Source organism: Dromaius novaehollandiae, chromosome 1, assembly GCF_036370855.1.
Source record: "Dromaius novaehollandiae isolate bDroNov1 chromosome 1, bDroNov1.hap1, whole genome shotgun sequence".
In the NCBI taxonomy this organism is placed as follows: Eukaryota; Metazoa; Chordata; class Aves; order Casuariiformes; family Dromaiidae; genus Dromaius; species Dromaius novaehollandiae.
In genome coordinates this window covers 51,547,259-51,574,011 of record NC_088098.1, presented here as the reverse complement: position 1 = coordinate 51,574,011, position 26,753 = coordinate 51,547,259, and the positions used below count along the sequence as shown (strand labels likewise).

At 45.8% G+C, this 26,753-nt stretch overlaps 1 protein-coding gene across 8 annotated transcripts in view; it reads right to left on the bottom strand.

Moving 5' to 3' along the window:
- Positions 1 to 19,312, bottom strand: part of TCF20 (transcription factor 20) — a 128,846-nt gene extending 109,534 nt beyond the window's left edge. For 5 of the 8 annotated variants that reach the window (XM_064511629.1, XM_026101202.2, XM_026101211.2 and 2 more), the window contains exons 1-2: positions 19,004 to 19,312; positions 5,402 to 5,512 (exon numbers count right to left, since the gene is read on the bottom strand). The gene's annotated coding sequence lies outside the window, so the exon portion shown is untranslated. The remainder of the gene's footprint in view (positions 1 to 5,401; positions 5,513 to 19,003) is intronic. The other 3 variants (XM_064511646.1, XM_064511667.1, XM_026101228.2) reach the window with 1 other exon arrangement.
- Positions 19,313 to 26,753: the final 7,441 nt, after the last annotated feature.

The following is a 26,753-nucleotide window of genomic DNA, read 5'->3' as shown; positions in this document are numbered from 1 at the left end:
CCTATCCGTCCTCTCACTGCCAGCCACCGCAACCTGACAGTAATCGCCATCAGCTCAGGGATAAAAAACACCACTTAAACAGATAACAAGGCAGATTTTTTCCCCCATTCCTGCCAAACTGGATACACTATGCATAGAGGCTTCACTGTGGAACCTCACAATTGGCATTTCCACAGCCTCACAGACGAACAGCTTTGCTGGGATGCTCTCCCTACCCCTTTAACACAGGGGGCACGTAAACACTGTAACATAAAGGAAACTGAGAGCCCTGCTTAAACTGATTGCAGGGATACACCGGAGTCTTATCCACCCTTCGGAGTTTGACAGCAATGTAATTAGGTCAGGGGATAGCTCTGTTGTAACAGATTCCTTTAACTTGGCTCTATCCAAAGTGGAGAGACACACAAACATCAGCGTGTATTTGCTTACTCACCAGCAGCCCAGATTCTTGAAAACATACTCCAAGTGACTAGCACGTCTCAGATTGAAGCTTGGGCCCTTGATGTGGGCTCCCAGCTCTGTACATCTGCAACTGCCTCCAAGAACGGTGCTAAGGACAGCAGAGTTCAAGTCAAGAACAGCTGCCTGCAATAAATGCCAAAGCAGAAGGGGAGAGGGAGGGCTGACTCTAAGCAGTGCATGCAAGAAAGACACTTGTATTGATGCAGGCTAAGGTCATCCCAGGGACCAGGAGTTTGACACCCATGATTAAAGCATAATCAGGAAATGTTTCCTGACAGTGAAGTCTATTAGACTGAGGAACAGGCTCCCAAGGGAAGTGCAGGAAGACTCATCCTGCTATCTCTGTAAAGAGTGACAAGACAGGCTATAGTGAATAGAGCCCTAATACTAGTGAGATAGCCTAAGGGGGCAGTCCCACAAGGCGCCTCCTTCAGGAATAACACTGATTTCAGAAATTCCCTCCTTCACTGCTGCAACATCCCTTCCCCAGTTCTGCCAGCACTGCTGCTTGCAAAAATGCACCATGAACTAGATCATTTTAACCCAAGTCATTTCACACATTTGGAGGGATGGGGTTTTTGAACCATATCAAGTCACTGATCCATTTTACACCACTGTCCTATTAGTAATTGCATCAGCACAACTTGATGGGATGACACTGGTGGTACAGGACAGGAACGTGGAGTGGGAAGTGAGAAGGTAAGAACTTTTTAGGACTTGCTTTACGTATCTTTATACTAACCTTGTGTGCACGAATTTATGTGAAGACAGACAATGGAGAATAAGAGTGGGGTGGAGGGGGTTACCTAAACCGTGATTTAGCAGAGTCAGACTTGTGTAATTGGACAAAGCCTAGCATATATGGAAATCTTTCTCTTCGTTTACAGCAGAGAGTGTTCCGGTTAATAACAGATGTGATATCAAGAAAGTTTCAGACCCACTGGGCCAGCACTAACTTAGTGCTTTAGATTCGAAAGAGACTTGTTCACCTTATTTAAATGTTTAATTGATTCCCCTTCATGTTTCATTTTCATATTTTTAAATGGGGGAAAGACCAGTTTGGTTTTGAACTGTGTAGTTCCACAGGAACACATACTTTGCCTCTACTTAAAGCTAGTAGACTCTCATCTCCCTTTTTTTGTTTTTAGTTTGGGGGTGGGGGGAAAAGAGGTGTTTAGAACATCACAAAGTTCAAAATTAATGTCTCAACTTGCAACACCCTTCCCCCTCTCCCACAACATCAGTTGCAGGAGCTACCCACGGCTGACACTACTCATGAAGCTCCATATGGTTCTGCTTCCCTTGATTTTTCCTCAGCCTGATAAACTTTGGCTCTGCTCAGGTTTTCCTGGTCCTTAGAAGACAGGACAGATTCCAACAATTCCAGCTTCTCCTTCCCTTGCTTTGACAAAGCTCCCACTGTGCCATCTGTGAAAACCTATTGTTATAGCCAAGCATAGAAGTTTGCCTGACCAGCACCAATGCCTTACAATTTTCCACACTGTGGTTAGTATTCTTAAAAATTACTTTTATTGCATTACAGCCAAAAGACTTCAGTAACATCCAAGCCCCTTGTAGTCAGCAGCATGTAAGCACACAGCAACAAATGCCTGTTCCTGGCTAACATGTCTTGCAGGATTTTGACAAGCAACCAAGGTTAAGGCAGAAAGACTCCAAAATGGTTGACACAAGAAATGGAGTGTTATTTTAAAGCACCTGTAAGTTGAAGACAGTTTTTATAATTATCACAAACCATTCAAAGAAAAGTTTCAGTGCGCCCAGGAAGTAACCAGGCACATAGTGAGTACTACATACTCAGCCTAACTCAGCAAGTATTTCTTGCAGCTCCCTTCTACGCTCAGTCATGAAGGATATAGATCATTACAGCCTCCAGCTACAGAGCTTTAGCTCACAGTGTAGCAGCTCACACTTTTAGCTCTGGAGATCCCCAGTTCAATCTGCTGCATGTCAGCCAAGAGGGCAGCTGTCATATAATTACAGCCGTAACTTTGCATGTGAAAAAGTAGGGAGAGCGGACAGAGATCTTATTATAGAATTCTGGTTGCAACCTGCTGAACAGCTCCCTATCTAAAGTAACTTTTTGTAAAGGAGGGAAGGAGAAAAAAAGTCTTCCAAATCAGCTTCACCAGTTCTGTTTTGCAGAAGTCAGTGCTGTTCCGCAACAAGTCAGATGTTACAAATGTATACATATAGTTAAAGCACATAAGCCTGCAGAGCCAAGAGTAAGGCTCTAGTCCTTAATCAGCAAAAAAAGGTCATTCTCATGGCTGCAGCCAAGCGATCTGAAGTCCAACAAGGGGTCTCACTTTTTTCTGAACTATAAGCATTCACCAGAGGGCAAGCCACTTGGACATCCACATTATAACTCAGATTCAAGAAATCTTGTTTTCTTAGCTTAGTTGTATTTACAGTTTGAAGAAAGCAAGATATAAGTTCTCAAGGAGACTTAACAATACAGAGAACTTTGGAGGAAAGTATGTTTGAACTACAAAGGTATAAAACCTGGCAAAAAAATCAGTCTCAAATGAAAAGATCTTTTAATGACTGCAACACAAAACAGTTAGACCAGGTTTCTTCTTATCTGTTGATCTTTCTGCAGATCCTTCTGCACACAGCAATTTTCAAGCCAAACTTTCCCAAGCCAAGATGTTCAAAAACAGAATTTAAAACAACACAAAACAGTTTTAAAGTAACATTAGTTTCCCCCCCCCCCAACAATTATTCTAGAAACCTCTCTCTCTCTCCCCTCAGTAAAGCTATTTCTGGCTTAAGATACAGCTCAAATATTTTTGCAAAACATTCTCTCCTCCGCTAGAAACTCCCATCCCTCTCTACAGCTCAGCAGCACAGAACCTGTGAGAGGTGCCCATTCCTTGCAGTCAACCAACCATCCTGGACCACCAGCAACAGATCAGAGCTAACTCGCTGACTTGTTGCAAACTACTTACCTGCTTGCTAAATACTACTCAGAGCAGACAGATCCAACTCGAACATTTCAGTATCTGCCAGAACACAGACTAGCTGAAACACACATGCTGCACCAGCGGCCTTTCAAAACTCCCCGACATGGAGTGCACTGCTTCTGACCAGATTTGAAGGAGAGGTATCTAGCAGACGGTCAAGCTAAAATGTGTCCAGACAAATGCTAACACAGAGCACAACACTGCAACAGTTAACCGTACAACTCGGCACAAGCGCAGACACACTAAATAGTTTGTATTTAAACCAGTTAAATTCTCTGGTGAGATGCTCCTGTCAGCCTTGCTTCTAGAGACCAATTTTCATTTTGATCAGACTTTCTGTTCCTCCCTCACCTCAAGCAGGACCAGCTCAGGAAGCATGCAAAATATCTGACCATCTCCCTCCCTCCCTCAAAAGGAGGTGGGAGAGACAATCAAGGACACGAAGCCCGATTTTGAAGAAAGCTATGTGCAACTACAGCAGCGCAGAAACATTTGGGGCTCATTACACACAGAGCAAAACCCTGTCTGGGTTCATCGCACCGAAGAGACCCACAAAGGGCTCGCCTCTCCTTACCTACTGCGACCAGACAGAGCTCACGAACATCTGAACTGCGCTTGTGGTAGAGTCCAATATAAGCAACTGCATGCAGAGATCACTGAAATGAGACACCATTCTGCTATTTTCTGGTATTATTTCTGTAAATTTAGCACTGCTAAAAGGTTCCAGATAGACAGTCTCTGGAGACTGAAATCCTTTGCCTACCCCAAGAAGGAATGCAGGCAGAACAGCAACAAACATATACCTGCCTTTCTCATCTCTCCCAGCCTGCCGAGGCTGAAATGACTGACAAAGGTGCAGAATGAGGGATACGCATAAATTACTAATATTGCAGTAGCAGTCTCACTGTTGCTGTGATAGTCTAAAGACATAACAGAGGCAGGCTCTGCAGGGAGATATTATTTTACTGCAAAATCATTCATTTAGGAAACTTACATACTGAGGAGAAAAGAATCATTTAGTGGTGAACTCTATCAAAAACCTCCGTTTTAAGACCCTTCATTTATGAGTCAAAAGCAATTTTAACAAGAAAAGGAAAAGAACAGCAAATCAATGCGAAACATAAGGAACTTTGGGTTTCAAAATGAGCAACGCCAGAGACACATTACTTCCGGACACATACCCTAACACACTTCTCATTCCTGACCTGGGAAGTCCATCCCACTTCTGAGAGCCAGATAAGTGTTTTGTCTGCCCAGCCTCTCTGCTGAAATAGCCAAACGGCATACCAGCCAGAGGAGAACGGCTAGCTGCGCACTAGGAAATGGAAGGAAGCCAAAAAGCCACTTCAGCTTGCTGCTCAGGCTGGAACCTGTACTTTAAAAGTGCAAGGCTCCAGATTCGCATTCTCCCACATCTTTTATTTCATTCTAGGTCTCATGCTCAACCTATTGCCACAGAAGCCAAGTACGCATAAGCAGTACATTAGAAAATGTGGCTTCCTATCAAATTTTCTTCTTCCTCTCCCCTCTTGTGAGGGACATAGATTATGCAGGGGTATTAGTTTATTCTGGGACTAACGACCTCAGCTTTGACATCCTGAAGAAAGTTAAAATCAGTTATTTTCATCTTTCTTAGTAATCAAAATAGATTTTTCATTAAAAAAACCAAACACTTTGCCTCCCAAAATAATTGAAAATAGTTACTGAAATGTTTTCTTTACCAAAACCCTGGAAAGACTCAAGATTATTAATAACATTTTGAATAAAGAGGCACAACATTTCTCCATATCAAAAGAAAAGGAAGCTGCCAATTTTTCACACGAGAAAGAATCCATTTTGAAAACTAATATTTTCTATTAAAAATTCTTGCATTTAAAATAGGAAAAAGGTTTCCATCAACTCTAGACACTGATGGGGTGGGTGGGGGGAGGAAAAAAAAAAAAAACAGGCCCTACCCCCAACTGGATGGCATTCCTCTCTTTGGGTGCAATGTGGTAACATTTGACTGATGCATCTGATCCATTCCAAAATTCCAGGCGATGTTTTAATCGTCAATGAGCAGAATCCTATTAATTTTCAGGAAAAGAAAAATAGAAAAACAGTAGAATATGGAGGCAGAAGGACACAGAGCAGCTGGCATTTGTCTAGCAGATCCAGCTGATTTAGCTAGGGCCATAATTATCAACAGATTAAAGAATTAGATGATGGCAGAAACTGATATCTACTAGTATAACTCCTTCTCCCTCCCACCTCTTGCTGCCATTTCAGCTCATCCCAGCCTCCCAAGATAGCTTGAAATGAGAGTCCCATACCAAAGGAAATGAAATAGGAAGAGGGAAAGGAGTAGCAAGATATAAAACAGGATAAAATATAAAGTATAAAAGGGTAAAGTATAAAGAGACCATTGGCATGCAACCAAGAGCCGGCACAGGCCCTTGCTACGGCACAAAACAGGAGACCTGACATACAGACGGGAGGATGGGAGGAAATGAAGGTTCAGGTGGCCCCTGAGCTCAGGGGGAAGAAATGGCAGCAGACAGTACCCAGAGGAGCCCCAGTGCACACCATGAGCTCAGCCTTCAGAAGCCACAAACAGCACACCAGGCGACTCTCCAGCGTGGTGTCTGCTGTGATAGGCATTTTCATTATTGATGGCATGGTCACAGAAATATAGTGTGAGCCTTCCACATTAAACAAGGCTTCCCAGTCTGCCTATAAATTCATTTTGCTACCGACCACACCTAGATCAATCGAACATGCACTTTTGTTCTGAAGCAAGCCTCCGCTTACAGTCGTGCACCGAAACAGTTGCAACGGTTTCATTTCAATGCTGATAAGCACTGCAAGCCCTCAGGACCAGCCAATGTAAGAGGCAGCACAACCCCAAGAGCAACGTACCTGTTCCAGTAGCAGCCAGAAGGCCAGCACGAGCCACTTGGCCCTTCCGCGTGGCCGACTGACCCGTCAGACCAGCCCACCACCCAATCGACCAACCTGGAGTCGCACACTTTCCGCCAGGAGACAGGCTGAACAGTCAACAGGATGGCGTGGAAATACTCATGGTCTGCTTGGCTTACTGCCCATTTGGAAACACAAACTGCACAAAGGTCTCTGAGCATGTGAGTGAGTCACCCAGTTGTACCTGAGAGCTGTTCTGTGTTCCCAAGCATTGGGACAATTAACAGCAGAGAAGAGCTGGATGAGGAGCAGAGCAAAGTGCAAGAACAAGCTGGGGTACAGCAAAGGGAAGGGAAAAGCAGGCTGGAAGGTGGGGTATCACAGTAGGAAAAGTGGTTGCTGCAGTCTGGAGCAGGAGCTAGGGGCAACGGGAGGGGGCCGTTAGGAGAGAGAAGGCAGGCGAAGGCATGCTCCAGTAGGAGAAGGGAAGGGCGTGTGGCCCAGCATTGATAAATCAGGTATCGCTGCCAAAGCCTTACACCCGCCCCCAAAGCGTCTGTGTCTGACCTGGGGGGGGGCTCTAGCATAAACAACAAGCAGAATCAGCAACAAGCATGCCTGCCCTGCAGCTTTCGGTAGTCATTTAAAGTATCTCAGGTCCAGACCATTAAGTACCTTGAAGATAAGGATGCAGGCCTTGAATTTGATACGATATGATCATGTGGAGCTCACACACGGGAAAATGATACACTCCCAGCCCCAACAAGGGCTGTACAGCTGCAGCTCACACTTCCATTAGGATCCTCAGAGCACACAGTTTCATACCCAGGCAGGCTGCATTTGTAACCAACCCCTCTTGGCCTGTCAAGAGGGCTTGAACCCTGGAACATCAGCAGTGAAAGCACAAACCTCTGCCTCATGCTCTTAAATAATTAAACTCTGTGGGAGCAGCAGCAGACTCATAAAACTCTTACACAAACCAAGCCAGCCATTAATGGGGGTCAAAGATGAACGCTCTATTTTTTAAGCATGCTTTGATGCGTAGGGAGAGTGGTGAGAGGAGATCTTCATTACCCTCTCTGGAACCTGATGAATTTTTTCTTTCCTGACTATCAACACCTCCTGTTTCCACACGAACCTCATACTGCTGGCAATCATCCAGACAGCCAGAGACAATTAGAAGGTGTGTTTGGACGACATCTGTGCTAGCTGGTCATCTGCAGGTGGAGAAGCAAAAGACCTCGCTGAGAAATGCCGGGCTCTACCAGACGCTCGGTCTGTGCTTATTGCAAGGTTTGGGCTTCACACAGATGCAGCCGGGTGGGATTCCAGGGCTGATACTGAAAGTCATACAAACCACAATCTAACACACCATCTCCCATACAGCAAGGCATGGAGCTGAGCACAAGCTAGTAAAATCTGCTGGGATTATTAGCCTGGGCTCTGCGCCAGAGCGGGGAGCTGCCACCACGACGGGGAGGTAGCCTACAGCACTGCAGGTCAGCAGGGAGGAAATCAAAGTCCCGCGACGGGCAAGGAGAGGCAGCAGCAGGAAAAGCAAGACCCAGTTGAGGAAAAGGTCACAGAAACACTAGTCTGACCTGCCCCTTCTGGCCTTAAAATACACATACACATAATACACACACGCATTATATATATGAGAGCTTTCTTGTATATACTGGTTTGTTCAAACATTTGAAGCAAAGCTGTACTCTTCCCTGTCCCCATGTCCTTTGCATTCTCCCTATCCATGTCAGAGTTTTGGAAATGGTTATTTAAGCTTTCCATTACCAAAAAACCTGGGAGTGGGGGGGGGAAGACAGGAATGCAGGTTGTTTTGGGGAAGAGGTCACTACATTGACGCAGAAAACCTTTCCCAGCAGCATGCAGGGATGTTTGGATTTTACCAGCTCCAAGCCAAAACAGCGCTTCTCCGTGAAAGCAGATCCTTCCAACTCAAGCTGACAATGGCCAAGGCTCCACTGGCTTCTTTTCTCCGCTGCTGCCTTTGCTCCACAGAGAAGAGGCCACGGATTGGAAGCGGCTCACCTGCACAAACAGCACTGCGCATACTGAGGAGCTCCAAAAGGAGTCCTTTTCACAGGGACTGGGTTAACAGAGCACCAAAAAGGCCCGGTGAGAAAATAAATGATGTGATGGAATGAGAAAAGCCCTCAGCCTAATGAGTTCAGGTCAAAGCAAAGCACCTGCCTCTTGGGCAAGGGAACACCCCTTCCCATAGCCTTCTGGGCTACTGCACACCACAGAAGCAAAAAGGTGAATCAAGAGAGAGTGCAGATGATGTGAAGTGGCCAAGTATCCATGAGTGGTCTCTGTACCGTGCTGAGAAAGCAGCTAGCATAGCAGGAGACCTTCATGGACACAGAGGCCTTCAGAGTAGCAAAGCGAGCTTTTATTTTAAGTAGCACTGATAGACACCCATTTCTTCAGGTCACTAGGAGCCTTCTTCCAGCAAACCCTAACACTTTTGCTTTCAGAGGAAAGTTACAGTTTTGCACACAGCAGAAGCACTCACCTTTCCCAGCATGGCAAAAGCAGCAGCTGTTGCTTCCATTATTCCTGGAAATAAGGGGAAAACAGCTAGGACTCTCAAGCCTTGGCACCTCTTCCCTCCTGCCCTTTGGCTACTGGAGCTACAGTTACTAGTCAGGACAGAAGTGCTCGACAGGGCACACATTCCAGGGGGCTGAGCTATCCCATGTGGCCAGACTCAAAATGGCAGACAGCACTGAATAGGATAATTAGAAAGTGCAACAGAAACCACAACACAGAAGCAAGCAGCTTCCATTACAAGAAGTGATTCTCTAGCATGGTTAGACCCGCCACCCCCTATGCTGGGTCATGGTGGTGCCTCAGGAGCACGCTGCTATTATCTGTTTGCAATCTCACATTTCAGTCAGTCTTTCTGCTTAATGCATGAAAAGCAGAGCTAATCAGATTCACTCTCTCTTTCTGCTTAATGTCTTCAGTTCCCAAGTATGTTCTGTAGTGCTTCAACTGATGTTCAGCTAACACTTGCCAGGACAGTAGAGAAAAAAAAAAAAAAGAAAGAAAAAAACAACTACCTATTCATTTTAGCCCTTCTTTCCACCCATTATGTCCAAAATTCCTTCTACAGTCAAGCTTTACAAACAAAACTCGAAGGAAATTCCCATTTCCCTCTCTACACCACACCCACCTCTCAAATGAGTTCCTTTCTTCAAACTGCTTCTCCAGTGGTATCTGGGCAATTAATCATAGACCTATCGGGCTTTCTTCTCACTCTCTGAGACAGCTTTTTTAAATATTCCCTGACTAGGGACTTCCACAGCAGGATGTCTTCTGCTGGCACTGTAATACCTCCTCCTTGTTAATCTACGTGAGGTGACCATCTCATGCGCTCCTCCCCCCTTCCTCCCCACACTATTTGATTATTGCAGTCCTATATGCAAACTCTAACATGCCCTCGGGCATTTCCAGGCCGAGCACAAAGTGGCTTCTAACAAGGCCCTGGAACGGCTGCTTCTTTCTTCACCGCATTCCTTGGCGCTCCAAAAGGCTGCTGGTGCGCTGCTGGGGTCAGCCGCAACAGCTTGATCTTCATCAGAGGGATCGCTGCAACAGCAGAGAAGGCCCAAAACAGGGCAGATTTCCCGAATCTTTTCACTGAACTTCCATGCTAAAACTGGCTCACAGAAACACCCACAATCATGAACCAGGTTAAGTAGTACAGGAGGAGAGTCACCCATTACAAGTACAACTGAAAGATCTGCCAGAACAACAACAACAAAATTCAGCAAGTATCTACAAGAGATGAGAAAAAGATGTAGGTGGAGGACAAGAGTGCCAGGATACATATCTCTACCCAGAAGGAGCAAGAAAGGGAGACTGCAGAGAAAAAAATGCAACCAGCCCCCATTTCTGTATGCATCCCCTGCCTAATACCCACTGCATCAATCGGAACAATGGTAGATCCTGAGAAGACCCTGATTCTCCAACTCCTTCACTAACATCTTCCCTAGAGGCTCAACTCATGTGCAAGGGGATGGAATAAAATAAAAATTAAAAAAAAACTTCCCAATGAAATTACATACAGCATTTTCTGTGTCGCTCCCTCTCTTCCAAACGTGTCTCATATATATATTTTGCAGCTGGCTTATAAGCATGAGAGATTAAAATTATTTATTTTTATATATGCATATATCTCCTTGAAAACAAAGACACTTTGTGCTTAGCACATCCAGTGGCACCATTATTTAGTATCAATACACTGGTTCTCTCCTTTATTCACTGCATCTTTAGAACACACATCCACTGTAACAGCCACCCAGCGTATAATTCTACCACCTAAAGCAGCGCAACCACAAAATAATCCTATTTTTGCCAAAATGTCTTCATAAATGAACAAGGCGAATTTAGATTTAAATGCTTAAAAAAAAAAAAAAAAAAACAACTGCAGTAGAGCATGAAACAAATCTCTATACAGTAAACTCAAGTTGGAGCAAATTCCCTCTTCCCTCCTTACTCTGCTTATTCGAGGACGGCTGTGCCAAACACTCCTAATTGGTGCAGCACACCAACTGCAACCTGCCCTCACCCCAGGTATGGCCACTTGGTTGATTCACACATGCACAGGCTCACTGCATCCAGCTGCTTTGGGCACACTACTCCTCAGTGACACCATCTTCACCATCATGCTATATAAAATTCAGTAGGCAGACAGTATCTGCTCCCTTAGTCATAAAGCAGTCATTGCAGGTCAACAGACGCCTCCATCAAGTCTCCCAAATGCACACTCTGACCTGTGTCCTGGCCCTGCTAAGTATACACTTGGGCGTGCATCTCATCAGGTTACAAATCCACCTCTGCCTACTACATACACAACCAGCAAGGGCTACTAATGCAGATACACTGGTCTATCAAAAACAAACCTGAGGCAGAAACACTGTTCACGTCATTTAGTGGAAGTAAAGTTCTCCTTTACCAGTTCCCAGCAGTTCTGCCTCCTGTCCTACATATATACGTGCATACATGCATGCCAGTTGCATCCTGCACTACCTTCCCTCCTCCCAAAGCAACACACTGAGCAGACCCCAAAATCACCCAAATAGCCTGAAGCCTGAGCTCCAGCACAGCCCTGGCTTCATTACGTCCCCAGAGTAAGACAATGTCCATTCTGCACTACAGCAGCAGCATCCCACAAGGCCTTCCCAATTGCCACTGGGGCCTGGAAGTTATTTAGGCAGCTGCATCTGGGGCAATTGCAATTCCCATTTCAAAGATGGGGAGAATTCTTCCCAACAGCACGGTACTGGACTTCAGGCCTGGCTCACCATACAGGCGCAGAAAATTCTCCTGAATTTACCCTGCCCTTGCTATTTATCCCAGATCTCAAGGACAGACTGTCTGGTCCCATCAACCCTGGGGCCTTGGTCCAAACTGCCACCATCACCCCCTTCAGTGAAGCTCTTTCACAAGCATAGCCTACACTGACTCCTCAGGCATTTCCTCCTCCCCTCACTAGGGGAGGGATATGGCTACTATTTTTTAAGCTCTTATAATATCCTTGGGCTCTGCCTATTAGCAGATGCCCTAAAATGCACTCCCTTTAGCAATGGGCTCTCAAGAACTATAGCATGTCTTTTACTGAAGAGGCAGCGAATCTCAAGCTTTTCCCTTTTGCATTTTGAAAATACTCCTTGGACATGGAATCAGCATCTGGAAGCATACAAGCATATCCAGGGGAAAGAAGGAGAGGAGCGGACGGGAAGGGAGGGAACTGAAAATGAAGACTGAGGGCGAGGCTTCACATTACAGCTGAACCAAGCTAATAGTTCACTCCTGCCAAATAAGGGAGGCCCCACTTCCACCTTTCTTTTATTTTCAACCCCTCGCTTCTGGCTACACAATCTTGCTCCTCCTATGCTGCAGCTCTGGTGCTAGTCTTAACCCAGAGAGCGGGTTCATCTTTCTATCCCAGCAGAAAACTATTTACTTTTTTTTTGGGACAGGGCGGTTTTCCCAAAAGTTGAACAAACTGAATCTATTTAGCACCAGAGTGGGCATAAGGCAAGGAACACAGCTGCAGAGCCATGAGCAAGGCTTGACCTCTCCTCTTAAAGGAAGCAAAACAGTTAGATTGGTTCAGCCAGAGCAAGAAAATCCATCCTTATTTGCACAAAGCTGTGGTTTCACCAGACAAGTGTACTGGACAGCACAAAAAAAAGCCTAGCTGAAAAGCTTGCAGTAGATGAGTTTGTCAAAGATCTTAAAATATGACATTTTACCTGCTGTTAGGCTCTACCTACCAATAGCATTTCTGAACTGGATGATGAAGGCAGCCATGCTGCTCAAGAGTGACATCAAAATAGAGCAGACCCAAACCAGACAAAAGCACAAGCGGTCCCACATGATTTCCAGTAACAATTGTGCCTATTTTTAAATTGGACTTTGCTGCTATCAATGATACCACTTCTCAAACAAGATGGCTGCCTTCATCACTATGCTCAGAAATGTCTGTTTTCATTACAAATTCAATTAGTTTCAGGGTACTCATGGCAAAGCATTTTTCTTTCCCCTATCTGATTCTACATCATCAGATGAAGAAAATAATGCAGTTCTCTTCGATCAAAAAAAAGAAAAAACATATTACTGTACTGTCTTTATTCTCTGCACCTCCTCTGCTCAATTACTAAAAGCAATTTACAGGCAATAAATGTAACTTCACAGCTGCCTGTATGAAGTATTCCCTCTATTTTATAGATGAGGATACAGCCTATAAGAAATTAAGTCTGATGCTACTAATATCAACGAGGTCTACTTCAAAGCTGGATAAGCAAGAGGAACAGATGAACTCTTAAGGAACACAGATCATGACTGTATGCTAGTAATAAAGAATTAAGGATGTTACCAACCGAACATAAATTCCTTTAATGCATCCACTTAAATACAGTAACACACAAAAGCTTGCTTTGGGCTTTTGCTTGGTTTTGTTCTGTTTTTATCAGGAAGAACATCAAGAGATTTCAGATTTACCTCTCAGTATCCACAGACCAAATATGCTTTTTTTTTTTTTTTTAAACTAGCAAATGCATGCTTAACTGGTAACCTCCAAGATTCAAAGAGGGTCTTCCCAGTTCGTGCATCAAGAATCTGCAGCTAGAGCTCTGTACATAATTTTATCAATGAAGATAAGCAAGCCAAGACGGAATCCAACTTTTTCTGTCGTAGCCACACAGGCTTTGGCAAGGCTAAGAGGAGTAAAAACCTAAGTCTGTTGTTAAAATCACCACCTGTGACTTTGAAAAAGCACTGGAAGTAGCAACACCAAGAAAAAAAAATATGGTGCAGTTTTGTACAGGCACTCTTCTGATGATAACTGCTCCTTAAGGTTTAATAAAAATGCAAGACCAGCTTTTCATCTTCCACACATTAGCACAGCTCAAAAGTAATACCTAAATCTAGTTACATGCCTTAAGGAGGCCCAGCTTCTCTACTAGGAAAAAAAACAACAGACAACCAGGTAATCTCAAGGCTGAGTCATCTGGATAGTCCCTTCAAGGCAAAAATAATTCTACCAAGAACTGGCATGTTGGTATTGAAGACAAAAATAAGTGTGAATTTTGGCAGCTCATTAATTGCATAGCTTCTATTCTGTCCTTTTACTGCCACACCTAACACCTGTAGGTTAGGTAAATTCACCATGCTCCCACATTCCTCTATCTACCCTACCTGGCTCTGGTCGTTTCTTGACACCTTCCCACTCTAGCCAACAACCACCTGTCATTGCCCTCACCTTTCCTTATCCCCAACTAACACAAAGTAGCATTTGTCCAACCATAGCACTTGGAAAACCCATTTAGGATTAAGGCCTGTATTTCTAGCCTGCATACAAATACCAAGCATGCTTAAACCAACATGGCACTCTGGGCTTCTGCACTGTGACTGGTTTAAACCCAAAAGTTATATCACACATGCCTCAAAAAACATATATGCTTCAAGAAGGACCAAAAAAAAAAAAAAAAAAAAAAAAAAAAAAAAAAGCACAGAAAGGACTCAGACTTGTAAAATCTCTCGCACGGGGAGAGCTGATAAGCACACAAACATTTACAGCAGAACCGCCATTTTCTGCATCTTCATTGCAGCAAGTACAGATGTTTGTGCCCACAAATATTCATGCATATACTTGTACCCTTGTCACCCAGTCCTGCAGTGACATCTTAACCTCACACAATCCTGGAAAATTGCTCACAAGTTGAATCTGCTGCAGAAAGCACCGGCCCCAACAAGCAGGACTACACACACAGAACATGCAGCCTGCACTCCCTTTTCCAGACAAGGTCTGGGGTGTCAGTGCTAACTCACCAAGACCTGAAACACTCGTATCCTACCTGTCACTTCGAGAGCCGCTCGACAGCTGTGCAAGGACAGAAGGAGAGAGGTGACCTGATGGGCTTGAACAGGCAGTCCTGTGGTTTGACCAGACAGCCTGACACTGGGAAATCCAGAACTCACCTTCTGCCACCTTCCCCAGGTTCCCGGCCCCAACCTGCTGAACTTCAGGACAGGCCACAGCACTCTTCCCTCTCCTAAGCTCTTCCAGAAGGCATAGACTTTAAATTAAAGACATGAGTGGCTCAGGCTGAGAATTTTATTTGTGAGGCTGGCAGATCTGTTGTGGAGACCGATCCACTGATTTTGTTTTTAATATAAGGAACATATAAGATGCCTAGAATTTGATAGCTGCTTTTTAATTAAATTGAAATAAGTAAATCACAGCCTGTTGCCATGGAGAACGAACAGACACAGCCTCTTGACTCCAGGGCAGGATCAAGCAGGAGAGGCAGACAAGGCTGTGAAATAAAAAACACCTATCTTAAAGCAAATGGTCTTGATAATTAGCAAAAAATGTGGCATAGAGAAATAATATAACCATATGGCAGGAAGTGGTTTTCAAGGTGAACTACAAAGCTGTTTTAAATAAATGAATAAACTGCTGAAGCAGTTGGGTCACTCACAAAATCATATATGCAGGTTTAAATGTGATATATGTATATATACACATAGAAAAAATAGTAATTAGCTCTTCTTTCACTTACCTGCCTAGAGTCTGCATCTGGGTTTGTTTTTATTTTTAAGGACTTGTTTCAAGTGATTGATGTTTGCACCTATTTGTACTTACTGGAGAGCCATCAAACTCCTCACACATTTTCAAAAGCTCTGTAGTTCACCCTGAAGCAAGAACCAAGTTTATGGGATATAAAATCTTTTATCTCTTACTCAGTGTCATTACACAATTCTGGCCAGGTCATCAGACACTAATAATCATTTTTGAAGCTGTGCGTCCCTGTTATGACTTCCATGACAAAGTGACTTTTAAGGGGGTTTTGCCCCCCACACACCACGTATCAGATCCTATGCTACATTTCTCAGCAAGCACAGCTTGGATAGTCAAAAGGTAACCCCAGTCTGCTAAAGGGAGGCGGCAGGGCCCTCAGCACGAGCCTAGAAGACAGACAAAAGCTCTACATACTCCCTTTCCAGTTTGTACAAAGCACAGGGCAAACAAAATATTCCAGCCTTTCCCACTCCCAACCTTATCTGTCACCAGCTCACCCCTTTCAGCAAAGGCTTTACAGAAAGATGGGGTTGGAGAGTTTCTGCTGCTCCCACATCACTTCTGCAGAGAGGATATTCTGTGGCATCTCTCCTACCGTACATTTTGAAAGAGAAGGGAGAGACACAAACTAATTTTCACTTCAAATCTCCTTTCCATTGCGGGGAAAGCGGGAGGCGCACCCTTTCTCCTGTTTTGTGTAGGGACAAGTTGCCAGCCACAGGCATTAGCCTTCCATGGGAACTGATGACCCACACAAAGCAAACTATCAGGATCTCAGTCCAAACCCTCATGACACAGCCAGTTACATCAAAAACAGTCACATCTTTTAGCACTAATCAGCAGAGGTTGAGCTGGCTGTTGATACTTTCTCTTCTGCTACCCCCACCCCATCCCCAAAGAAACACCGCTTTAAGGGAGAATAGAAATCTTAGAAAAAGGAAGCATGGGGGAAATACAAACACTTAAAAGCAGTATCATCTTCTTTCAGTTTTGCCCCAAGTTTTGCAGTATATGCGACTTTAACTGAAGCCACACTACATGAGATTCATAGCTTACATTAAAAAATAAACTCAGGGTCCAAGTCTGCACAATAGCATGCATAAACCTGCGAACCTGGTCCATCCTGAAGCGCACCCAACAAGGACCCTGATGCCACTCTTCAAAAACACTGGGTGGGCAGGCGAGAATGGGATAACTCTCAGTCTTTGAACACTTGAGGTTGATATATCTCCCCACTCGTGCACCCCCCTCTTCCCAAAGCCTGCAGCGAGAGCAGCTATGAAACACCGAGGATTACATTAGCTGCAATGGAAGGTGCTACGCACTCTCAGTTTCCTCTCTTCCCACTGCTTTCCCTGGTGCGCAGTTAGCTTCCTGTTGCTTGAACCACGGTCCTGGCCCAGCACCAGAACACAAATGGCACCACCTCAGAGGCACTGAACAGAGGGCAGTAGGTGGCTGTTCTCCTCACCACTTAGGTTATTCATTTATTTCTAATTTTGATTTAAAGAGAAGAGATTTAAGTCCATCAAAGCCAGCTTAGCATCTTCCCCTGAAAGGGAACTGTGGCTTTCTCTGTCCCCACAAGCCCACCTAACCGTTCAAGGGAAGGCTTCTTCCCAGGGACACTTCCAGTTGGACAGAGCCAGGGTTAATGGGCACCTCCATTAAAACTCAAGCCAGGCAGCCACTTGGCATATCAAGGAAGATGCTAGCTGTGCCCAGGAGCAGATTATTTTTGTATCACAGCAGCTAGAGTCACGGGCCAAAAATAAAATTCAAAGAAAAAAAAAAAAGCCACACATTGGTGTTCCCTTCAGCAGCAGTACGCACAAAAGAGACAAGGGGAGGACACCCACAAGCTTTCACAGGGCCTAGCCCCTTCCCCAGGCTGTCCACAGTCCCTCTCCAGCCCCATCACTTGTGCTTTCACTCTATCCCCTCTTCCCTGACCTTCAGCCCGCCCCGCTCCACCCTTGCTCTTCGCCAGCTGCTTACAGGCCCCTGCTGGCCTGCCAGCCCAGCTCCCCAGGGTCCCCTCCTCCTCCCCACAAACTTCGCATGACCTCTCCTCACGCCACACCTCCCAGCCACATGTTCCCAATGCCACTCTTGGTGCTCCCACCTAAGGAAACTGGGGGAAGATGTTTCAAAACGGTGAGAAAAGGCTTCCAAAACAAGCTCTGCTGGGGTATTTTTACACCACGGTGGGTCTTGCCACGCCACCGTCCTGGCTCCCAACGGGAGTTTCCAGTCATAAACCTCCGCCGCTGCGACTGCACTCCAGCGAGGCGCCGCACATGTGCGCACCCCCCTGCTGTCAACAACTCCAAGTTCACGGTCCCGGTGGGCAAGTCCCATCGGGAGAGGGTGGGGGCAGCCTGCTGCCAGCAGGCCCTTGGCTAGGGAACAGCAGCGCGAAACCTGGGTGGTGTTTTCAAAGGATAAATCAAAAGATTTTTTTAAAAAAACACCTTTATGTTCTTCTAAACATTCAGACAGGTCACAACATTTTGATTCATAGGCACTGGGGGGAGTAAAATGGAAGAAGGGAAGGAAAGGAGGAGGGAAGCAGTGCATAGAACTACAGAGCATTAACTGTTTGTTCATCATAAAAAACATGAAGCAGCAAATGGAGGTTAAAGGCAGCTGAACACGGAGACACCCAGTAGCTGCCTGACTGACAGAAACCCCTGCAAGAGGATGAGTGGCAGCATATGGAAAACACCGGGGGAAAATAAAAGATCTCATCCAGCGCTTTGCACAGCTCTCAACGGCCAGTTTCCTTTTCTTACTGTACAGAAACTGCCCCAATTCCAGCTTCCCCCACACACACCAATTCCCCTGCGAGGGCAGGCCAACACCATCACCAGCGGGAAGCCCTGCGCAGGCTGCAGCGAGGCAGGGTGCTGGAGCCTGGGGAGCTGAGGAGAGACATTAATCCCCCGGGGTTAGCTCAACTGAGGCTTGGGCTGTTGGAAGTGTGAACTAGTGTATGTGTGTGTGTGTGTCCTTCACACTTAAGGGAAGGTTGCTAAAGAATGTGAAATGTGAGCACCACAGATTCCCTCACCACGTCCCTCCTCCTGCCTTCAATAATACATTTCAACAAACAGTCATTCTTCAAACCCCTTTCTCAGGGGGGAGCAGGGGGAGAGCTCAGGTTACAGCTGTTTTAAGGGGGGGGGGGGAGAAAAAAATCCACAATAAACACCACAGAGCAAAAATGAAAAAACAGGGGGGAAAAAAAGTCACCTCAACAAAAAAGGAAAGAAAGCCAGACCTGCCAGTTCCTTTTACAAGCCATTTATTTCCAGCACACCAAGGAGCGCAGCCCCCTGCCCATCAGGAGGGCAAAAGGCCCCGTCGCCTCTCCCCGGCCCGGCGGGGCCGCCCCGCACCGCCGCGGCCTCACCTGCCTCCGTCCGCCGCCCCCGGCCCGCCGCCCCCTCGCAACGCCCCGCGGCGCCGGCGCGGGGCCGCCCCCTCCCCTCCCCCCGCGAGCCGGGGCGGGTCGGCAACGGCCGCAACGGCCGCTTACCTGGCGGGGCCGCCCCTCATGGTGCCATCGCCGCGCCGCGCCGTCCCGCGGCGGGGAGCGGGGCTCCCACGTCGTCGTCGCTCGGGAGGGGCTGGGGTACAAATCCCGTCACGGCATGTGACGCGGCGGAGCCGGCAGGGCGGCTCGTCCCCTCCGCTCGCCTCCGCTCCGCTCCCCGCCCCCCGCCGCCGCGGCCTGCCCGCCCCGTGCTCGGCGCCCCCGACAATACTCCGCAGCCGGGCCCGGGTGTCAGGCCCGACTGGCTGCTGGCGGAGAGGCGGCGGCGGAGGAGGAGGAGGAGCCGCTGCCGGCGGGGCCGGGCTCCCTGGGCAGGGCCGCACGCCGCGGCTGGCGTTGATTAGGGCTCTGGCATCTCATAGTGATGCCTGGAGGAGGGGGAGGGCGCGGGGCTTCCCCCCCCCCCCCCCCCCCGGGCTCCTGCTGCCCGCGGCTCCCGCGCTGCCCCCCGCCGCCGAGCAGCGCCCCGACCCGGCCTCTGCCGCCAGGTCCCTTCCGGGGACCGGCCTGGGGGCGAGCGCAGGCCTCCACAAGCTGCTGCCGCTCGTAGGGTCGCCGGGGTGTCCTGCTGCGGGAGGGCGAGGCGGGCCGGGGCTGCGCTGCTCTTTTGGGGGTTCGGCTGCACTGGAGGAGCGAGAAATAAAGCTGAGTCCTGCGGAGCGCGGCTCTGCCTGCATCCCAGCTTGCCGCCGCGCGCTTCGGTCCCGGTGCGTAGGCTTGGGCCTGCCGCGGCGGTGCTGGAGCCAAGCACAAGGTCTAGGAAGTAAATAAAAACATAATTACATATGTTCCAGTTGGGGCTCGCAAGGGAAGGGAGGAAAACCCCTCATTTTCCCCAGAAGAGATCAGAGAAACAGCAGGACTGAGTCGGATCAGTCTCCTGCCTCTGAGAGTGCTGAACAGACAAAGCCTAAGGAAAACTAAACCCCAGTAAGCAGATGGCGATGCTGCCCCAAAATACTCTCCCCAGACTTGGCACTTTCTGACCCACAGTCAGGGTCTTTGTATTTAACAGCCCTCAAAGGATTTTTTTTTTCCTCCCAATGAATTTATCCTTTTTTTTTTTTTTTGAACTATATGAAATTTTAGTATCTGCTACATCATGCAGCAAGCACCCAGCCTACTTCTTCAGACTTTTTTAACACTAAATGGGAGAGAGAAATCACCTTTCTCCAGCTCTTTAATGCTCTGATATACCAACTCCTTCACAAGCCAAATCTAAAAAACGTTACACCACCAAGCCAGTCCCATATGTAGGACACACGGATGACATTTCTATCAAATACAGACAGCTCAGAAAACCCAGGACTCCCTCATCAAGTACTACCACATTTCAGTGAGCACTCTCCCCTCTGCACTAGTCAGTCCCAAGATTGCTCCTACACTATCAGCTTTCTAGACGCCACAACTGACATTAAAAAATGGCACTCTGAAAGCAGCACATATACCGGAACCTACCGACCATAAAACTACCTCCGTAAAGTTGATGTAATAAGACCAGCAGCCATGCAAAACACATGAAGAAGCTGTGAAATTCAGCCAAGCCCTCAGATGCTATTGCACCTGCTCTGAGGGGAATACTTGTGACATCTGCTTTATCCAACAAGATCACTCATCCAGGGAAATAGATACAAATTTACTACAATACAGCTACTACAGCAACAACAGCAATGTTAGAAAATCACTTTTCAAGGGCTCAGGTTTATTTGGTATTTGTCTAGTGCAACCAAAATTATAAAGGACTGGCAAAGTCTCTGACCACATTAGCTTTCTGCAAATGAAGGCTCTTTTTTGCAGCATCTCTGCCGTAGCATTCCCCTTCCCATGATCATATGCCTCTGATGGCCATAATATTGCATGTTAGAATCCACACATAAAGTCATCTTTAAAATGAGTATCTATATTTGAAAGAATATTTCCCAGAACTTCCTCCCCCCCCCCCCCCCTTCATTACAGGAAGCAAATCTCCTGCAGAAGAAAACGCACATACTAGAATCAGATATTGCCAGAGCATCAAACATGAAATATGCCTGCACAGTTCCACAGGCAACAAAATCAATGCCCTTCTTCCCACAGCAAAACCACCAAAAATCTTCGTTCCTGTGTGTACTCATCCCCAAACTCTGCAATTCACTGCTTCATCCAGCACGTGAGACACCCTCACAGAGACCGCAGGAATGAAACTAATTAATTACCATACTAGAACAAGTGCACACAGACAACCAATAAAGGACAGAAACACACACTCGTCGTTAGGAGAATATTTGTTGCAAAATAATTATTCTAACCCCTCCATCCTTATCTGAAAGGAGACCTACAAAATACTCCCAGAAAATAAATCTAGAAATTAAAACTTATAACCCCTAGATACTAAAAAAACTGTGGATTTAACAGAGATATTACTTTCATAGCCCATTACGGCCTCCCTGCTGCCTTCTCCCTTTGTCACCAGTGCAAACAAGCCTTTTTTTGCTAGTGGTCCAGCAGAGAACTGTCAGTCACTTCTGCTCACGCCCCTTTTCACTCCATAGGTGCTCCTTTTTTTCTCAAGTGGTCAAATTGATTAATATAATTAGATTAAACTAAGAGCAATTGCATCTAAGCTGTAGTTAGCTTGAATTTTGCTGCTTTCTGTCAAACCTGATAAAGAGACCCTGAGCCCACAAGCTTGTTTGCTTTTTCCAGCTATATCATTTGATCTAATAAAAGATATTACCTTTCTCCACAAACCTTGCTTCCCTAAGATCTTTAGACCATCACAGCTACAACAAAAGCACTTTTACTTTTAATGTCTTGGCTGCTTTACCTGATTCTTCCAGATTCTCTTATCTCTAAAACAGAATACAATAAAATGTATTATGTTCTTTATCGATTCTTATACTGTTTTCATAACCATAATATACAAGCACCTTCAAGGACTACATTAAGTGAACCAAAAACCATCTGTCACATGTGGGGTTTGTTTTTCTTTTTGTTGTCCCTGTTCTCTCCCCAGGAAGAAAATGATGCATGCAGCAAAGTGCTTTGTTTTTTGTAGGTTTTTTTTCCTTCCTTTCCTCTATTCATGTTGCACTGTGTTTATAACAGAGAAAACAAGCATGATGGCAATTTCTGTGATAAGCCTTATTTCCTGGGGAAATTAATTTCAGAGTGTTTAGCCATCCCCAGAAATATCTGTCTCCTGAACAAAGGAACATTTTAATATGTCATTCCCAACCAAAGAAAAGCTCATCTGCATTCTTGACATTTGGGACAGAAACTACCTAATAAAAAAACAGCATTTCCCTTTCTCCAGAAAGAGTTACACCCCATCATCCTTGGCAGGTAAGGTTCAGACTATTGCAGATGACTAACAGGCAAGCCAGCAGTGCATAAAGTTATAAATAGGAGTATCTGGAAACCAAAAAGAGTAACATGCTTTTTAAGTGCATTGAAGCAGACAAGCAAAGGACAGCTAGGGAGACAGTGGAAATAATAAACTATTTTGTGCTAAAAAATAGAAACAGTTTACTTATGTGTAAGGAGTCACACTTCTGTTCCTCAAAGAGGAAGCTAAGTGATCCCACATGTCTAAAAGGACAGTAGGTACAACACAGGAGCTACCGAAAGATGGAAGCTGAAGTGCAGAGAGGAATCATCTGTGCTCAAGTACTGAAAGCAGAAATGCCAGAAGACCTCAGGGAAACGGTAGACAGCAGATTTAATATGTTTTTGCAATGTGATATGGCAGCAAAAATCATGCAGCTAATTTAATTTGGGATTGTAAAGGCAGAGACCTCCTCTCCCAGATATAGGCCATAGTCCCATTTTTTAATATAGCGGTGAGATCACACTTTGAAGACACGTTCAGTTTTGGACAATTCAGTGCTAGCTAGATGTCAGCAACTTTGAGGGAAATAAAAAAAAAGAGGAACATAAAATGATAAAAAGGCTGGAAGGGATTGCACTGTGTGTAGATTGGTCAAATAACAACTGAAGAGTCTCCTGGGAACTGTGTATGAGAACTTCAGGGGTGCAGAAACACCAGCAAGAGAGACTGTTTAGGGTTGTCTGAGGGAGTATAAATGATATAAATGTAAATGAAATTAAGCAAAGGAAACATTAATCTATAAGACTGCAAGATAACATCCCAGAGGAGCGGCCGTCACCTGATTCAGTTAAGACTGGATTGAATGAAGCACACAAGAAAACAGTTAAGAAACACTGGCTGCAGGAAGGGATTAAATAAGGACAGTATGCCTTTGGGATATCCCACCTCTGACCGTTTTACTGCCCGCTGACCGGGACAACTTCAGAGCAATAGGTCACAGCCCTGTAGGTGGTGGAAACTGTCCCTTCTCCTCACCGTTGTCGGAAATACTGAAGACCAAAGTAACCACACTTAGTTTCAAAAGGTAATCACAGACAGAGTACCATATTCGAAGGGGCTGGGGGAAGAAAGTTGTATTCTCAGATTTTTTCCCTTTTACCGCTGCAATTTTCTTGAGAGGCCACTGGTGCATCAGCCTGTGAGGCCAGCAGGGATGGCACATCTGTTTTTGAATCTTGTCACTGTGACATTCACTTGGGTGCCATAGTCCTTCCGGTAGAAGTCCTGGACAGCACTTACTTCTTCCAAGAAGTCTGTGGCATCGAGAGACAGCTATTAATTGAAATGGAAAAAATCAGACACTCTATTATTCCTTTGTTAGAGAAATGATTTCAAAATAAGTTCTTTTTTTAACAGCATAATAAACTCGCCTTGAACTTGCATGGATAACGCCTTTATATCACACTGTGCCATCATCTATTCTGGGTTGCCTGTGACCCAGGAAAGGAGACCTGACAGTGTCATATGTTCATCCCAAGCAAGGCCTGCTATACTACATTGCAGTTCACTGAATGTGCCACACACGCATTGCTTAAAAAAAAAAAAAAAAAAAGAAGAGGGAGACAATTTTACAAATGTTCCGTAAATGGGTTTCAATGTCTTTACTTTTTGGAACCGTATTTTTTATACCACCACCACTTAGAGAGGCATGTGCACTGACAATTAGCAGTCTGACCATACACAAAGCACACAAAGGTATAGTCCTTCCTAACTATTGACCTTAAACAGCCTTTCTCTGCACAGAAACGTCACGATCTTCAGGAAGGAAACCTCTCTACTTATTTACTTAACTGAATAACATGGTCTAACAAACAGAAGCATACAGCAAATATAAGGGCACTACTATTTGGGTTTGAGGCAGTCTTGTAATGAATTGCTGCAGCATGTGCTAAATTTAATTCATCACACATCCCTCAGTTTACCACGAACCTCTGACCGTCTCACTTGCACTCTGCCTAATAACCCATCTTTCTCAGGACAAAATGTGTTACAAACCTCTCAGTAATCTCGTGCTCCCACCATGTGGGTTATGGGGGGGGGGGGGGGAGGGTTAAACCAAGAGAGGGAAATGTTTTCTTCCTTCTTGTAAATGTAGCTCCCTACTGAGCTAGGACAAGCAGTGCCAGCTCTGAAAATTCAGGATTAATCAAGCAATTAAGAATTGATATCTAGTGACTTATCATGACTGGAAATGAGAGATGCTGCATTCATTTGAGCTCTGCGAGAACCCAAAATAGCTAACCTAATTTTTATGGGCAGCAAGATTATTTTAAATCTTTTGGGGAGGAGAAGGGCTAGAGAGTCTTCGCTTAAAACCTATTTCTCCAAAATCCATGTCTGCTTTTTGCACATTACTCAGCAAAGGGCTGGTCCGCACAGGGAGCCGTTCCAGAAGAGCCACTGTACTTCAGATTTACACCCTGCCTTGACCTGAATGAGTCTGAAACTGCACAGAAATCCTCAGAGAGCAAAAGCAGGGCTGAAGTTTCACTTTCTCTTCCTCGTGTGCTGGCATAAACAACCACACCGATCAGAAATTACATCACCTCCAAACTGTGGTTTCCTTTAAGCCTGCAAAAGAATGGCAAACATTTCCATTCACAGAGTTATCGGCAGTAGCTCTCCTCACACCTCCTGCTTCTCCCGAAGCTAAATGTTGGGATTATGAGGACTTCAGTGCCCTCTTTTCACACGAACAGAGAGAGCATTTGTGGCTTTACTGCAGCCATTTGCTCTTCTTTGTCTCTACCCTCTCTACAAGTCCAGGAACTTTTTCAGCAATCAAGAAGACTTTATGGGGTGGGTGGGCAGTAACTCATCACGTTCCCTCCATAAACATTTATTTGGGGAATTACAGCATATGTAATTGGCCTTTCCATGGTAATTTGGCTCTTACGAGCTTTCCTTATTGCCAAAATGGTGGACACCTCCATAAAAGAGATCAGTAACTTTTCCTGCAGCTCTGCCACCTCAGCAGACAGATCTCAGCCAGGCAGATGTGAGCCTGATCAATACCTGCATGAGAAATCAAAAATGGAAAGCAAAGTGCTACAGAAACTGATGCTGGTGACTCAGGGAGAAACACTTTTTTTTTTTTTTTTAATACCTAGGAGCAGCTCAACAGCTCCTGCTTATCCAGCTGCTGCACAGCCTGGCAGAGATAAAAACATGGGAACCTGAATTTTGTTCCCAACTTTACCTCTGACCCTCTGCAATTTTGAAAAAGTCATTTAACCTCCCAAGGCTCCATTTCTTCATCTATGAAACTGAAACATCATACTGAGCCTTGCATGGGACTTTGAAATCCTTGATTTTAAAGGTGTGTGTCAGTGTAAAGCACCATTAGCAGCATTACAGGGCTAATTTCCTCACAACTTTGGCACAGGTATTTTGGGAACTATCATTACCCCTGAAAGTGCTCAGATATCATTGCGTAAAATTGTAGGCAGACAAATCTTTCAGATGGGATAAAAGCCATAACGTTTTGCAGAAGCGCATATGATAGCTTTTCCATGTTCGCCCTGTTCCAATTTGGGTAATTACACTGTGACTCCTTCAAGCGGGGTAGCCGACCTGCCTGGCCCTACCAGCTGTATATCCAAATCTTCATGTGGCCAAGAGCTGTAAAGCACGATTTACGTGATTCGGAGAGCTGAAGGAAAAGAGGAGCTCCAGGAGAGGTTCAGCAGCAGGTGAGGAAAAAGTCTCCTTCCCCGAATGGGGCGACACAGGTGTGCCAGCTGTGGCAGCTCTCCATGGCTCCCCTCCCCCCAGGGCTGGGCATGGGGCTACCCAGCAGCTCCCCCCACCTGCACAGCCTCCCTGTCGCTCCCATGCCCCTTGCAACCACCCAACCTGACCTCTTCCGTCCACCACACTCATGCCAGGAGCTCACAACTTGCCATGCTCTGCCACTTCTTCCTGGAACCTGCCCCGTGTCGTCAAAGCGCCATCACACCTTGTCCCCCATTTCAGCAGCCGGTGCTGTGAGCCCTGCAGAGACACAGCTTGCAAAGCAGGCTGGCAGCTTAAAGGCCTAGTTATTAATAGTGAAGTACTTAGTAACATACTAGTTACTGGTAGTAACCTGCATTTCTCTTTTACCATTAACTAAAAGAACCATTTTATCCCTGACAGTGGAGACTGGTTTGCCTCAAGTCCAAGCAAGAGACAACATTGAAGGTTCACACCCTCCTCTCCAAGGTCAGGCATTCACAACTGCTCTCTTCCCTTTTATTTAGGTGCATAGCAAATCTTGACCATGAAGCAATAGCAGAAGACAAGAGGAGAAGAACCAGCAGGAATCAGCTTCTTAAAGCAAAGAGGAGCAGCAGCTACAAAGAATTTTTTACTATTGACACA